The 13263-nt window shown below is 36.0% G+C and overlaps 1 long non-coding RNA gene across 3 annotated transcripts; it reads left to right on the top strand.

Annotated features, from left to right (window-relative positions):
• The first annotated feature begins 9847 nt into the window (after positions 1 to 9847).
• On the top strand, positions 9848 to 11825 carry LOC126617733 (uncharacterized). 3 transcript variants are annotated; one of them, XR_007621501.1, is made up of 5 exons: positions 9848 to 9924; positions 10011 to 10280; positions 10382 to 10459; positions 10553 to 10834; positions 10992 to 11825. It is a non-coding gene; the product is annotated as an uncharacterized LOC126617733 (long non-coding RNA). The 3 variants fall into 3 exon arrangements; XR_007621502.1 differs by having other exon boundaries at positions 10049 to 10280; positions 10553 to 11825; XR_007621500.1 differs by having other exon boundaries at positions 10553 to 11825.
• The last annotated feature ends 1438 nt before the right edge of the window (positions 11826 to 13263 follow it).

Below are 13263 nucleotides of genomic sequence, written 5' to 3'. Positions count from 1 at the left end.
TGAGATTGATCAAACCCATCGTTTTGGTCCTTCACTTTCAAAATCAATCAATTTCATCCCTGACATTCACTACCGCACATTAATTTGAACCTTTCGTTAAGATTTCGTCAACTATTCTGTTAGTTTGTATGTGAGACCCACAAATCCAATGAAATTGTGGCATGTGGATTACACAAAATAAGGGTTTTTATCGCAAATGGTCCCTAACATCGATCCATTGGTCCCTGAGTTTTAAAAATCGATAAATTTGGTCCCTGACTTTCAATATTGCACATCAATTTAATCCTTCCGTTAAAGTTTCGTCAATATTTTTTGTCCCACTAATCCAATCATATGGCACCACATGTATAAGAAACTTTTTTTTTTCTTTTTAAGATTTAAAACTAAACGTAAAACAAGAAACTAAAAACGAAAACTAAAAGAATAGAAAAAAGTCATTGTTGTCTTCATCACGATATGCTCAAAAGGAAAAGTAAGGCACCATGACACCACTAAAGTACTTGGCGTCCTGAACTCACTCCTCATTCTTTCTAGTTGGTTATAATCCTAAATCTTATCAAATTTGAATTGAATTTGGATTCAATTTTTATCGAATTTATTTTGATTTTTTTTCTTTCCATTTGGGGTTGTGGGATGCCAGAAAAATGCCAATGCGGAATACACTTCTTTTGGTTCACTCTTAGAAAAATAGTTTCTTATAGTTAATCCACGTTGAGCCATATAATTGGATTAGTAAGACCACATTAACGGAGGGAATAAATTAATGTGCAATAGTGAAAGTTAGGGACCAAATTTATCGATTTTTGAAACTCAATGACCAAAATGAGGAGTTGTATCAATGTCAGGCACCATTTGCGATAAAAACCCTTGTTTCGTGTGTGTAATTCACGTGTCACCATTTGATTGAATTTGTGAGTCCTACATAAAAACTAACATAATAGTTGACGAAATCTTAACGGAATGACCAAATTGATGTGAGGTAAAGAATGTTAGGGACGACATTGATTGATTTTGAAAGTGAGGGACCAAAATGATGAGTTTGGTCAATCTCAGGAACCATTTGTGATAAAAACCCATAAGAAAATGGGGAAAGTGGAAAGTGGGAAGGTAGTTGTACATATGCAAGATCATATAAATCAATCATATTCTATCAACAACATCAATTGCAAAGAAAAATGATCACTGCATCCATTCAATAAGTAAACAAATAGAGAAGCTCTTCCAAGTTCCAAAGCCTTCCAAAACTTTCCTCTATAACCAATGAAATATCCTCCCTATTTGAACCAAGTATGCTCCTTGAAAAAGCCTTAGGCTTAGTTTCAAACCTGGCAACAAAGTTTCACAAAAGAGAGACATCATGGGTATACATTAATAAAGTGTAAAGGGATTTGGTTCGGTTCGGTTTCATTCGCTTTTCAAACCCTCGAAACCAAAACCGAACCAATAAGGTTCAGTTCGGTTCAGTTTTTTCTTTTTCTGTTTGATTTTTTTCGGTTTTGGTTTGATGTTGGGTCTGCTTTTTTTCGGTTTTTGGTTTTTCGAACCTACCCCTACGTTATCAATGTGTAAATAATAAACCAAATCATTAACTTCCATGTCATTTAGTTTTTAAAATTTAGTTTACAAATTTAGTCTTCCTAGCATTACCTGGTACTAAAATTTGTCTTATTTTTTCACCCACCTTAATAAAAATGTTACTCACATATTTATTTTTTAGTAAAATACTTTTAAATCCATATGTATAAATTCATTATGATTTTAACTAAATAAACTAAAATAGAATAAAGAAACACTAAAACTAACAAAAATAAAAATAAAATCCATCACCCTCCCAAATCATCCATGATGGGCCGATGACTATCAAGTCCCCAGTCATCCATCACCCTTCTCCAGCGACAATCACCACCTCACTCTCCCTTTAAATTCTAGTACTACCACCTTCACCCTTTGTTCCTCTTCCGTATAGACAAACAACGATGACCACCAATCACGTGTGGAATGGAGATGCAACAAAGGAGGCAGTCATGGAAAAGGATGACGACAACCCAGATTTTCAAATCGAATAAATACCAACTCCCACTTGGAATAAACGATTTGGAGCAATCTTCCCTTGTATTGGATCTTCTTCCCCCATGCTTCTCTCTCTTCCCCCCTCCCATTTCTCTCTCGTCATCCCCGTGCTTCTCTCTTCCACCCCCTCTTGTTTCTCTCTCTTTCCGAAGGAGATGCCGCCAAGCAAGTGTCAAGGGTTTTGGTTTTTGATAAGGGTGGGTGGAGGTGTTGGTGCGGCTAGGGTAATGCAGGTACTGTGTTGTAATTAAGGAACGATGATGGTTTTTTTTTTTTTTTAACATATTAACAGTATCCCTTGAAAAATTAATAGAAAGAATCCAGATCCTTTTTGCGAGGATCTCAGGGTCGTGTCCGTGAATTGTACATCGTGCAGTCAGAAATCATTTTAAATATCTTTATTTAAAATTAAACAAAAACAATAGCTGACAAAAACTAACCGCACAATGTACGATGAACGGACACGATTCACAGATCCCCAGGATCATCACCGAAGGGATCCAGAGAGGATCTTGTTGGTAAAAGAAATTTATATTAGAGGTTATTTTATGAATAATGGTGGGTGGAGAAATAATATTTTTATTTTTTATGGTGGGTATAATTATAATGTGGGCGTAGAAATAGAACAATGAGATGTGTCTAATACCACTATTAGATATTACTTAAGTCTTGATTAACATGCTTATTTTCTATTAGTGACACATTATTTGGTTTTCAAATTTGATATAAAATTTTATTTTCCTAACATTATCCATGTGATAAATGTTACATTTCAAATGTGACATATATAAAAATTGGTGTAGAGATAAAATTGTTTAATTACAAATAGGCGAGCAACGATTTTGTCCCCATCGAAAAAAGGGAAAATTACTGATTGTCCTTTTTGCTCCGCCTTCAACTCACCCTCCTCACCGACCTCTCTTTTTCGATCGGTTGGGCCCGACAAGTTTCCACCTGGAGATAAGAGAGCATAGCCATGCAGGAGAGATAAAAAGAAGAGAGATGGTGGTCATGGAGGGATGGTCGTTGGCGTCATAGAGGCACCATTGGTGATTGGGTGATTAACCGGAAATGGAACACAGGGATGTGGGGGTTTGTTGTTGGATATCACTTTTTTGTTTTTTATTTTTAATCTCAAGAGAAAGAGGAGAGGTCAGAGGTGAACGATAGAAAGAGAGAGGAGGGGATTGTGGCCTTCGACAGGAAAAAGTGCCGCAAGATTTGGATTGGGTTCGTTTGAGGAGAGAACAGAGTGACTATTGTTATGATTCGTTTCTTAAAATATTGTATTTTATTTTCTAAACATGTGAAATGATCATTTTGGTCCTAAATCAATGTTCTAATTATTTATCGAATTTCGACTCGAGAATTCAATTCTCATACTTTTTAAAGTTTCATGAATTTTGGTACGTTAACACAACGTCGATAATTGAATCTCAAATCGAAAGTACAAGGGCCTAATTGTAATTTTACAATTAGTGGAGGGTAATTTTGGTAATTCACTTAAGTTAGGTTAAGTAGGATTTATCCCACGTCCGGTCCACTCTCTCTCTCTTCCCTCATTATTTTCAGAACTCACTGTCTCTAAGCTATCTTTCTCTCTTGAATTCACTCTCTCCCTAAAACATCGAGAGAAGGGAGCTCCCACTTGTTGGAAGTTTTGAGACTTTTGTCCCACATTGGTGAAAACAAGATTCCAAAGTACCTTTATATATGTTTTGTCTTCTACAATATTAGTTATGTGTTGGACCACTTGGAATGGGAATTGAGGCTTGGGCCACCATTTTTGTGGATTGGGCTTGATGATTATACCATAATATTAATATTAATTAATATTAATTAAGGGCCTTGGGGCACTTGGGGCCTAAGAATTAAAATTAATCTGATCAATTAGTTTTAATTTCAAATTAAGTTTTTAATTAAATTAATTAAAAACGTTTTGATTAAAGATACAACCTTTTGTAGAGAATTGTAAAGCTTCAGATACATCCAAAAGGTATTTGAAGAGGTATGAAAGAGCCTATATAACTGGAGTCCTTAGTTCATCATCTTTCATCTTTTCTTCTTCCTTTTCTTCCGTACAAACTTTCCAGAGAGAGTAAACACACAAAGCAATTCGCTAGAATTCTATAATCCATTGCGGGTTGTAGGATTAGGTAGTTGTATCCTGGTCGAGCAGACGTTATAGAACCACAAGCACAAGAGTGGGACGAAATTACTGTTCGAAGGACATAGCTTTTACGCTAGCCTCTACCTTCTGTAATCAAGTTAGTACTGTTGATATTCTTATATTAATTTATGTATTTATTGTATACTTTTCATTTTGTATAGCAAGTACTTTTTGTGAAATAAAATTGTGAATTTCAAGTTCTGTTTATTTATGTTATATTGTTTATTTCTGAATTGTTCTCCAACAATCTTCGAACAGTATGGAACAATCAGGAACTAAACCTCTTTCTGAGAAGCCTGAGAAATTTAAGGGTGGAGACTTCAAACGATGGCAGCAGAAAATGCTGTTTTATCTGACAACCTTGAATTTGGCTAATGTTCTGCGCGAGACTGAACCTACTGCAGATGGAGAAAATATTTTTTCTGCAGAAACTTTGACGGCTATAGATGCCTGGAAACATAATGATTTCCTCTGCAGAAACTATATTCTTAATGCATTAGATGATTCATTGTATGATGTCTACGTGGTGTGCAAAACAACCAATGAACTTTGGGAATCACTTGAGAAAAAATATAAAACCGAGGATGCTGGTTCAAAGAAATTTGTCGTGGGCAAATTTTTGGACTACAAAATGGTGGATTCCAAGTCTGTTGTCTCTCAAACTGAAGATCTACAGAAAATCATCCATGATATTCATGTTGAAGGGATGGTAATCAATGAGTCTTTCCAAGTGGCGTCCATTATAGAAAAACTGCCACCTTCTTGGAAAGAGTTCAAGAGTTATCTCAAGCACAAACGAAAGGAGATGACCCTTGAGGATCTCATTGTAAGGCTGAGAATTGAGGAAGATAACAGAAAGAATGAGAAGGGCCTGGTTTCAAGTATGGAAGCCAAGGCGAATGTTGTTGAAGGAAGTTCATCAAAGCAAAGGCCAAAATTCTAGAAAACTAAGAAGAAGGAAAGCCACTTTATCCCTGGTGCGAAAGGCAAAGACTTCAAGAAAATCAAGGGAAGTTGCTGGGTTTGTGGAAAGCAAGGCCATAGGGCTCAAGAATGTCGCCATCGAAGGGATCAAGGTCCTGGAAATCAAGGCAACAACAACTGCGCAAACCTGATTGAAAACAATGTGGATGCACTGGCTGCAATGATTTCTGAAATTAACCTTGTATCTGACCACGCTGATTGGTGGATAGATACTGGTGCAACTCGCCATGTATGTGGTGACAGAAATATGTTCTCTTCGTACCAGAAAATCGAGGGAAACGAGCAGCTATTTATGGGAAATGCATCCGCATCTGTTGTGGCTGGAATAGGGAAGTGTGTTATGAAATTCACTTCTGGAAAGGAATTAACCCTTTTTGATGTGCTGCATGTCCCCGATATAAGGAAGAATCTTGTTTCTGGTCCTATCCTTAGTAATAAGGGATTCAAACTAGTATTTGAGTCCAATAAGTTTGTATTAACTAAAGGGGGAATGTTTGTGGGAAAGGGCTACCTTGCTGATGGATTATTCAAACTCAATGTACTTGCTAATGCTATGAATGAAATAAATAATGCTTCTGCTTATATTTTTTATTCTTCTAATTTATGGCATTCTAGATTAGGACATGTAAATTTCTGTTCTCTTTTTAGAATGCATAATTTAGGTTTGCTACCCAAAATTGATTATCTAGATAATGTTAAATGTGAAACTTGTACATAATCGAAATTTGCAAGTCAAAGCTTTATATCAGTGCATGAAAAATCCAATGATTTGTTAGATTTAATTCATAGTGACTTGTGTGATTTTAGATCATATCCAACTCGTGGTGGAAAGAACTATTATGTAACATTTATAGATGATTTCAGTAAGTATTGTTATGTTTATTTACTTCATAGTAAAGATGAGACATTGAATATGTTTAAGACATATAAGGCAGAAGTTGAAAATCAACTTAACAAGAAGATTAAAGTCTTAAGGTCCGATAGGGGAGGAGAATATGAGTCTCATGCCTTTGCTGAATTTTGTGCCACACATGGCATAATTCATCAAACCACAGCCCCCTATACACCACAACAAAATGGTGTTGCCGAACGGAAAAATAGGACTTTTAAAGACATGATCAATTCCATGTTGAATAGCTCTGGGCTTCCACACAATATGTGGGGCGAAGCTGTACTTACTGCAAATAAAATTTTGAATCGAATTCCACCTAAAACGAGAAAGGAGTCACCATATGAATTATGGAAAGGAAGAACTCCAACGTTTAAATTGCTTAAAGTGTGGGGTTGCCTTGCAAAAGTACAAGTTCCATTGCCAAAGAGAACAAAATTAGGGCCTAAAACTATAGAATGTGTTTTATTGGTTTTGCATCTAATAGTTCAGCTTATAGATTCTTAGTTTTTCATTCCGAAGTAAGTGATATACATGTCAATACTATTATAGAATCTATAAATGCAATATTTTTTGAGGATATTTTTCCATACAAAATAGGCAAGTCTAATTTATTGAAAAAGAGATTACATGATGAGGTATCTGAGGTTACAAACGAACCTAGAGAACATGATGATGGTTCAACCTCGTCTAGAGTTCAAGAAGAAGAAGAACTTGAACCTAGAAGAACTAAAAGGTCAAAAATTCGAAAAGACTTTGGGCCTGATTTTGTGACCTTATTAACCGAGACAGAACCTCAATCATTCAAGGAGGCCATGTCCACTCCTGAAGCTCCATTTTGGAAGGATGCAGTTAACAGTGAGATAGATTCCATTATGCAAAATCATACATGGGAATTAGTCGATTTGCCCCCTGGCAATAAGCCAATTGGGTACAAATGGATCTTTAAGAAGAAATTAAAACCAGATGGTACAATTGACAAATATAAGGCTCATTTGGTAGCTAAAGGATACCGTCAAAAACATGGTTTGGATTTCTTTGATACATACTCACTTGTAACAAGAATTACCTCAATAAGACTATTGATTGCTATAGCTGCACTCCATAACATGGAAATACATCAAATGGATGTAAAGACTGCGTTCTTAAATGGAGACTTAGATGAGGAAATATATATGGAACAACCCGAGGGGTTTGTAGTTAAAGGTAAAGAACACAAAGTGTGTAAACTTGTGAAATCGCTATATGGGCTTAAACAAGCTCTTAAGCAATGGCATGAAAAATTTGACCATGTTATGATCACACACGATTTTAAGATAAATGAGTGTGATAAGTGTGTCTACACAAAAACTCAAAATAATGCTTGCGTTATGTTGTGTTTATATGTAGATGATATGCTTATAATGGGAACTAACAAAGAGATAATAAATTGGACCAAGAAGATATTGAAATCAAATTTCGATATGAAAGATCTTGGACTAGCTGATGTGATTCTTGGTGTAAAAATAAAAAGAAACCAAGAAGGATATATTCTTACTCAGTCCCATTATATAGAAGCTACACTTAGGAAATATGGTCATTTGGAAAGTAAAGATGCAATTACTCCTTTTGATGCTAATAGCAAACTTAAGAAAAATAAAGGTGATGCTTTATCTCAACATGAATACTCACAAGTTATTGGAAGCCTTATGTACATTATGAACTGTACAAGGCCTGATATAGCATACTCCGTGAGTAGACTGAGTAGATATACATGCAATCCTGGGCATGATCATTGGGAAGCTTTAATTCGAGTTTTGAGATACTTAAAGCATACAATGAATTATGGATTGCATTATACGAGGTATGCTCCCGTGATTGAAGGATTTACAGATGCGAATTGGATATCAGATAGTACTATCCACAAGTGGATATGTATTTACTTTGGGAGGAGCAACAATATCTTGGAAATCTTCCAAACAAACATGCATAGCCCGATCAACTATGGAATCGGAATTTATAGCTCTTGATATGGCTGGAGGAGAAGCTGAGTGGCTAAGAGATTTTTTGGAAGATGTTCCCATCTGGCCTAAACCTGTAACGGCAATATGTATACACTGTGATAGTTTAGCTGCACAATATCGAGCTAAAAATAGTGTATACAATGGGAAGTCTAGACAAATTAGACGAAGGCATAATACAATAAAGCAATGGCTCTCTAGTGGTGTAACTTCTATTGACTATGTCAAGTCAAAAGATAATATTGCAGATCCGCTTACTAAAGGCTTATCTAGAGAGCAAGTTAAGCATACATCGAGGGGAATGGGTTTAAAGCCAATAGAGTAAAATGAAACTGCCAAATGGAAACCTAACCTAGTTGATTGGAGATCCCATGGTCTAGGTTCAATAGGCAAACTGGTTTGGCTAGATTCAAGAAGAAACACACTTACATACCCATTCCTATGATGGAAGAAGTGTGGTGACTGCTGATGAGTATAGGATACATTAGTTTAATGATATCGATACTTGTAAGTCAAGTGGAATAGTAGCAGCTTATTCTTAATCAATATCACCTATATGAGAGAAAATGTGGGGTCGCATTTATGAGAATTATATGGCTACATTCTTTAAAGCTCTCATGAATCCAGGATTTGTTCAGGACCAAAATGAACACAAATGTATGAATTTGCGATGTGTTGGTGTGGCATATGTTTTGCTTATTGTCTTGGTTTACTGCGGAGATGAACAATTCAAGATTTTATATTCACTGCGTCATCTAGTAAATCCGATAAGTATATACTAAGGTAGGTTCAAGTCCAAAAGACACCTCTCCTGATGTCTGTCACATCTATTGTTTACTCTCATATCTTAGTTTCTCTAGGACTAAATAGTCGTCTCAAAATGTGGGGTATTGTTGGAAGTTTTGAGACTCTTGTCCCACATTGGTGAAAACAAGATTCCAAAGTACCTTTATATATGTTTTGTCTTCTACAATATTAGTTATGTGTTAGACCACTTGGAATGGGAATTGAGGCTTGGGCCACCATTTCTGTGGATTGGGCTTGATGATTATACCATAATATTAATTAATCAAGACAAGGGCCTTGGGGCACTTGGGGCCTAAGAATTAAAATTAATCTGATCAATTAGTTTTAATTTCGAATTAATTTTTTAATTAAATTAATTAAAAACGTTTTGATTAAAGATACAACCTTTTGAAGAGAGTTGTAAAGCTTCAGATACATCCAAAAGGTATTTGAAGAGGTATGAAAGAGCCTATATAACTAGAGTCCTCAGTTCATCATCTTTCATCTTTTCTTCTTCCTTTTCTTCCGTACAAACTTTCCAGAGAGAGTAAACACACAAAGCAATTCGCTAGAATTCTATAATCCAGTGCGGGTTGTAGGATTAGGTAGTTATATCCTGGTCGAGCAGACGTTATAGAACCACAAGCACAAGAGTGGGACGGAATTACTGTTCGAAGGACATAGCTTTTACGCTAGCCTCTACCTTTTGTAATCAAGTTAATACTGTTGATATTCTTATATTAATTTCTGTATTTATTGTATACTTTTCATTCTGTATAGCAAGTACTTTTTGTGAAATAAAATTGTGAATTTCAAGTTCTGTTTATTTCTGTTATATTGTTTATTTCTGAATTGTTCTCCAACACCACTCTCCCACTTACCTTCACAAATCAACCTAAAGCTCTACATATTCGAAGTCTGTGGGATGCAAGGATCACAATGGTGGTATTGTATGTGAGATCGGTGCAGTGTGGACCTCGACACCATTAAAGCCGAGAGCTTGAAGCTCTCAAACTCAAACCCAGGTATGGTCTCTACTTACCCTTTGAATTTATGTGTTTAACCTTATCATTTTTCACTCTGTGATGTTAATTTTATGTTGAAACTCGAGGGTTTCAACCTCTGCAACTTTTTTGCATACGAATCCAGCCTTAACGACAAATTCTGGCAAAATGTCGTTGAGTTTGAAGTCGGCTGGTGTTGGTGATCCATCCATTCTCTCTCTCTTGCATCTGGGATGTTTGGATGAGGCTTTTGAGCTATGTGTTCAAGTTCTAACACCTGCATGCACCCTTATCTCTATTTCTAGTTTTCGGCAAGAGAAGGAGGACGAACTCCAGCGAGTTCGAGCCATGATTCCCCTCCAATCCTGCTACATGTGGTATGGATAAGTTTTGAGTCATGTTTGTGGGATTTTCCTCGAGTTTAATGTGGTGTTGGCCTCTATTTTGATGCATGCAAACTCTCTGTCACTTTCTACAGTTTCCGACGAGGTTTTTTGAGCAAAAACTGTTGAATCCAAGATGGATTCAATCTCTTATCCTTCTAAACTAGTTTTAGGTGAGTCTCTTGATCTCTGGGATCAATTTGGAATTAAAAATCTGTAAATTTGGAGCTTGGGGAAGGCCTGATCGTCTCTGTACTTTTCTGCAGATTCCGGTGACCGTCGTTTTGACGGCTACAGCGACGGTGCCGTTAACTTTAACTGCATATCTTTCCTCATCAGGTATATTCCGTTATCTTTGTTGAACCTCACCGCACCAAAACGTGGCTTCAGCAACGATGAGTGTGACATTTACTTGTTGAACCGCGACGGTGAGTACGAAAATGTGTTCACTGACAACGGTGGCTCACAATGGTGCGTGTTTTTTGGCACGTGACACCACTGCGGCAACGCATGGTGGCACGTGGCCGGAGCATGCGGCATGTGTGGAGGTGTGTGCAGGACCCGTGACCTATGTTTACGTTTTTCAATGCTCTGAATCACATGGTGCCCTCCGTTCGTGCAAATTCATTACTTAAAATGGTAGTTTTGGACAATTTTCATAAATTGTTGATTAAAGCTTAACTTAGCTTTATATGATTATCACAGGTTTATTAGAGGATAAAAAGAGATCAAGCAAGGAGCCTATTGACGAGGAGCGCTCTGCTTACCAATGAGTGGACCCTTTCGAAAACTCAAACGTTTTTACGTTATATATATATATATATGCTTTTATATGCGGATGCATATTACTTATGTTAGTCTTTGACGACACTTATACTTAAATTAATATTAGATGATATCTTGAGATCATTTGTGATTTACTTTCACCACATGGTTATCATACATATCGTATAGCTAGATATGGCTGCATGATTTATTACAGGTACATTATATTCTAGTAGAGGCTAGAACTCGCTAGTAGACGCTAGATATTGATTAGGTAGATGCCACTTCACTTGCTTGCTATACATTACTTATTTGTGATTGATTTACTTTCTTTGATATGACGAGCAAGATTGAGTTGATCTTGACTACTATTACTCTTGTATTACTATGTATGTAGTTTTCACTATCTATGTTTTCAAAATAGGGGTTATTATGTTTGAATGATTTTGAAGTGATAAAACTGGTCCACTCACATTTTGTTTTGTCAACATCTTTAGGAAGTAACGAGAATAAGAAGAACACCGGTGATGACAAGTGGGCTTGGCTGTGAGGTTTTCATCCTTTGGATTTAGGGCGATAGTTCATTTAATGTAGTTTTATCTTGATTGTAATAATTGCATGATCACACTTTTGATAATGCCCAACACTGCACTTTTATGTGTTTAATTACTGTTGTGTGAAACTTCTAGCTACTCTAATGTGATGTGATAATAACGGGATTTAATCCCAAGATATTTTGTGTCCCTAAGTGGGGAGGTTGATAAGTGAACTATGTAGTAGCTTTGGATTTATTATAAATGAACATTTTTGTTCAAATTCTTACACATCACAAATATCTTACGATGGCTTCGTCATTAAGCTGGCTTGTGATGTCATCTTACAATGGAGTCATATGGTCAATTTAGTGTTGGCAAGCATATCATGGCCTCGTAACTTTTGTTACTGGGGTCGGGGTGTGTAAGTTATTGCTGGAGTTTTAGACCTTTGGTTTAGGGTTTTTTTTTTTAAGTTCAGTTCCATAGTTGACAAAAAATTCTTAGACTAAAGGACAAAACGTTAAATTTAAAAATTAATTAAGAAATTAATAATGAAAATTAATAACTTCTCCCATAATCATGCAAAAACTTATACCATATAAGTATTTTTAATTTTTTTTTCTTCTCAAATTTGAATTTTGTGAAATATGATTAAATTTTTAATCACTTAACGAAGGGCAAAGTTTATTGTTAATCACTTTTTATTGTATCATGTGTTTAAGCAATAAGGGAATCCAAGGAACTTATTTGTTCTAGAGAGAAGTGATCTAAGTAAGTTAGATTGACGAGGACTTTCTCTTATATTCATTCCTAAAACGTTCCTAGCCATAAGATTGTCAATTGGGCATTGACAATCCGCTAAGGTTAGTATGTGTTATGTTGACTCAAGCGTGAGTATGACTAGTCTCAAGTCATTTAGTGTTGGAACCAAAGACAAACACATACGTGCTCGAAAGGGTAATCGAGTACACTGAACAACGATAAAAAGAGAGTTCGAACATACATGTAAGAACTCATAAGTTGCAATATGCAAAGTAGTCATTTGACCTAAGGCATCATAGTTGTCTGATGGTTAGGTCCTTGATCTTTGACCATGTCAGGCAGTCCATTGAGAATGTCCACGTCATTGTTGGGATTAAGCTATCTAGTCATGTAGGCATGTGAATGCATAACAAGGAATCTCTAATCTTTGATGGCAGAAGAAGAATACTCTGAGATATGATTTGGGAGTTTTTGGAAGAAAAAAAAACATATGAATATGACTTGGAAGAATGTTCTAAATCATATTCAAGTGAATCATGTAGAGACGTATCACATTGGATAGTATACATGAAACATACTATCACTTAAACAATGTGATCAAGGGTATTGTATTAGAGAATGACTGTATTTCATTGTAGCTGTAGCTGGATAGGTTCTCCAACTACTTCTACTTAGCTTAGGTAGCCATGACATACTGTTAGGTGTCACTCATGGTTTGTGGAAGCCCTGAAAATTATCAAACACTAATCTTCATCAAATGAAGAATTGAAATGTGGTTTCAATTCACAATCGATCGTTAAAAGTAACAATCACCTACTGCCTTGCTAAATGGAACCTAATGGATCGTACAACAAGTAAATATGAATGTGATGAAATATAAATGAGATGAATAAGTAATTAAATAGTTTAATTGA

This window comes from Malus sylvestris, chromosome 4, assembly GCF_916048215.2.
Source record: "Malus sylvestris chromosome 4, drMalSylv7.2, whole genome shotgun sequence".
NCBI classification, from domain to species: domain Eukaryota; kingdom Viridiplantae; phylum Streptophyta; class Magnoliopsida; order Rosales; family Rosaceae; genus Malus; species Malus sylvestris.
Note: the sequence above shows the minus strand (reverse complement) of the source record. Positions and strands in the feature narration are given on the sequence as shown.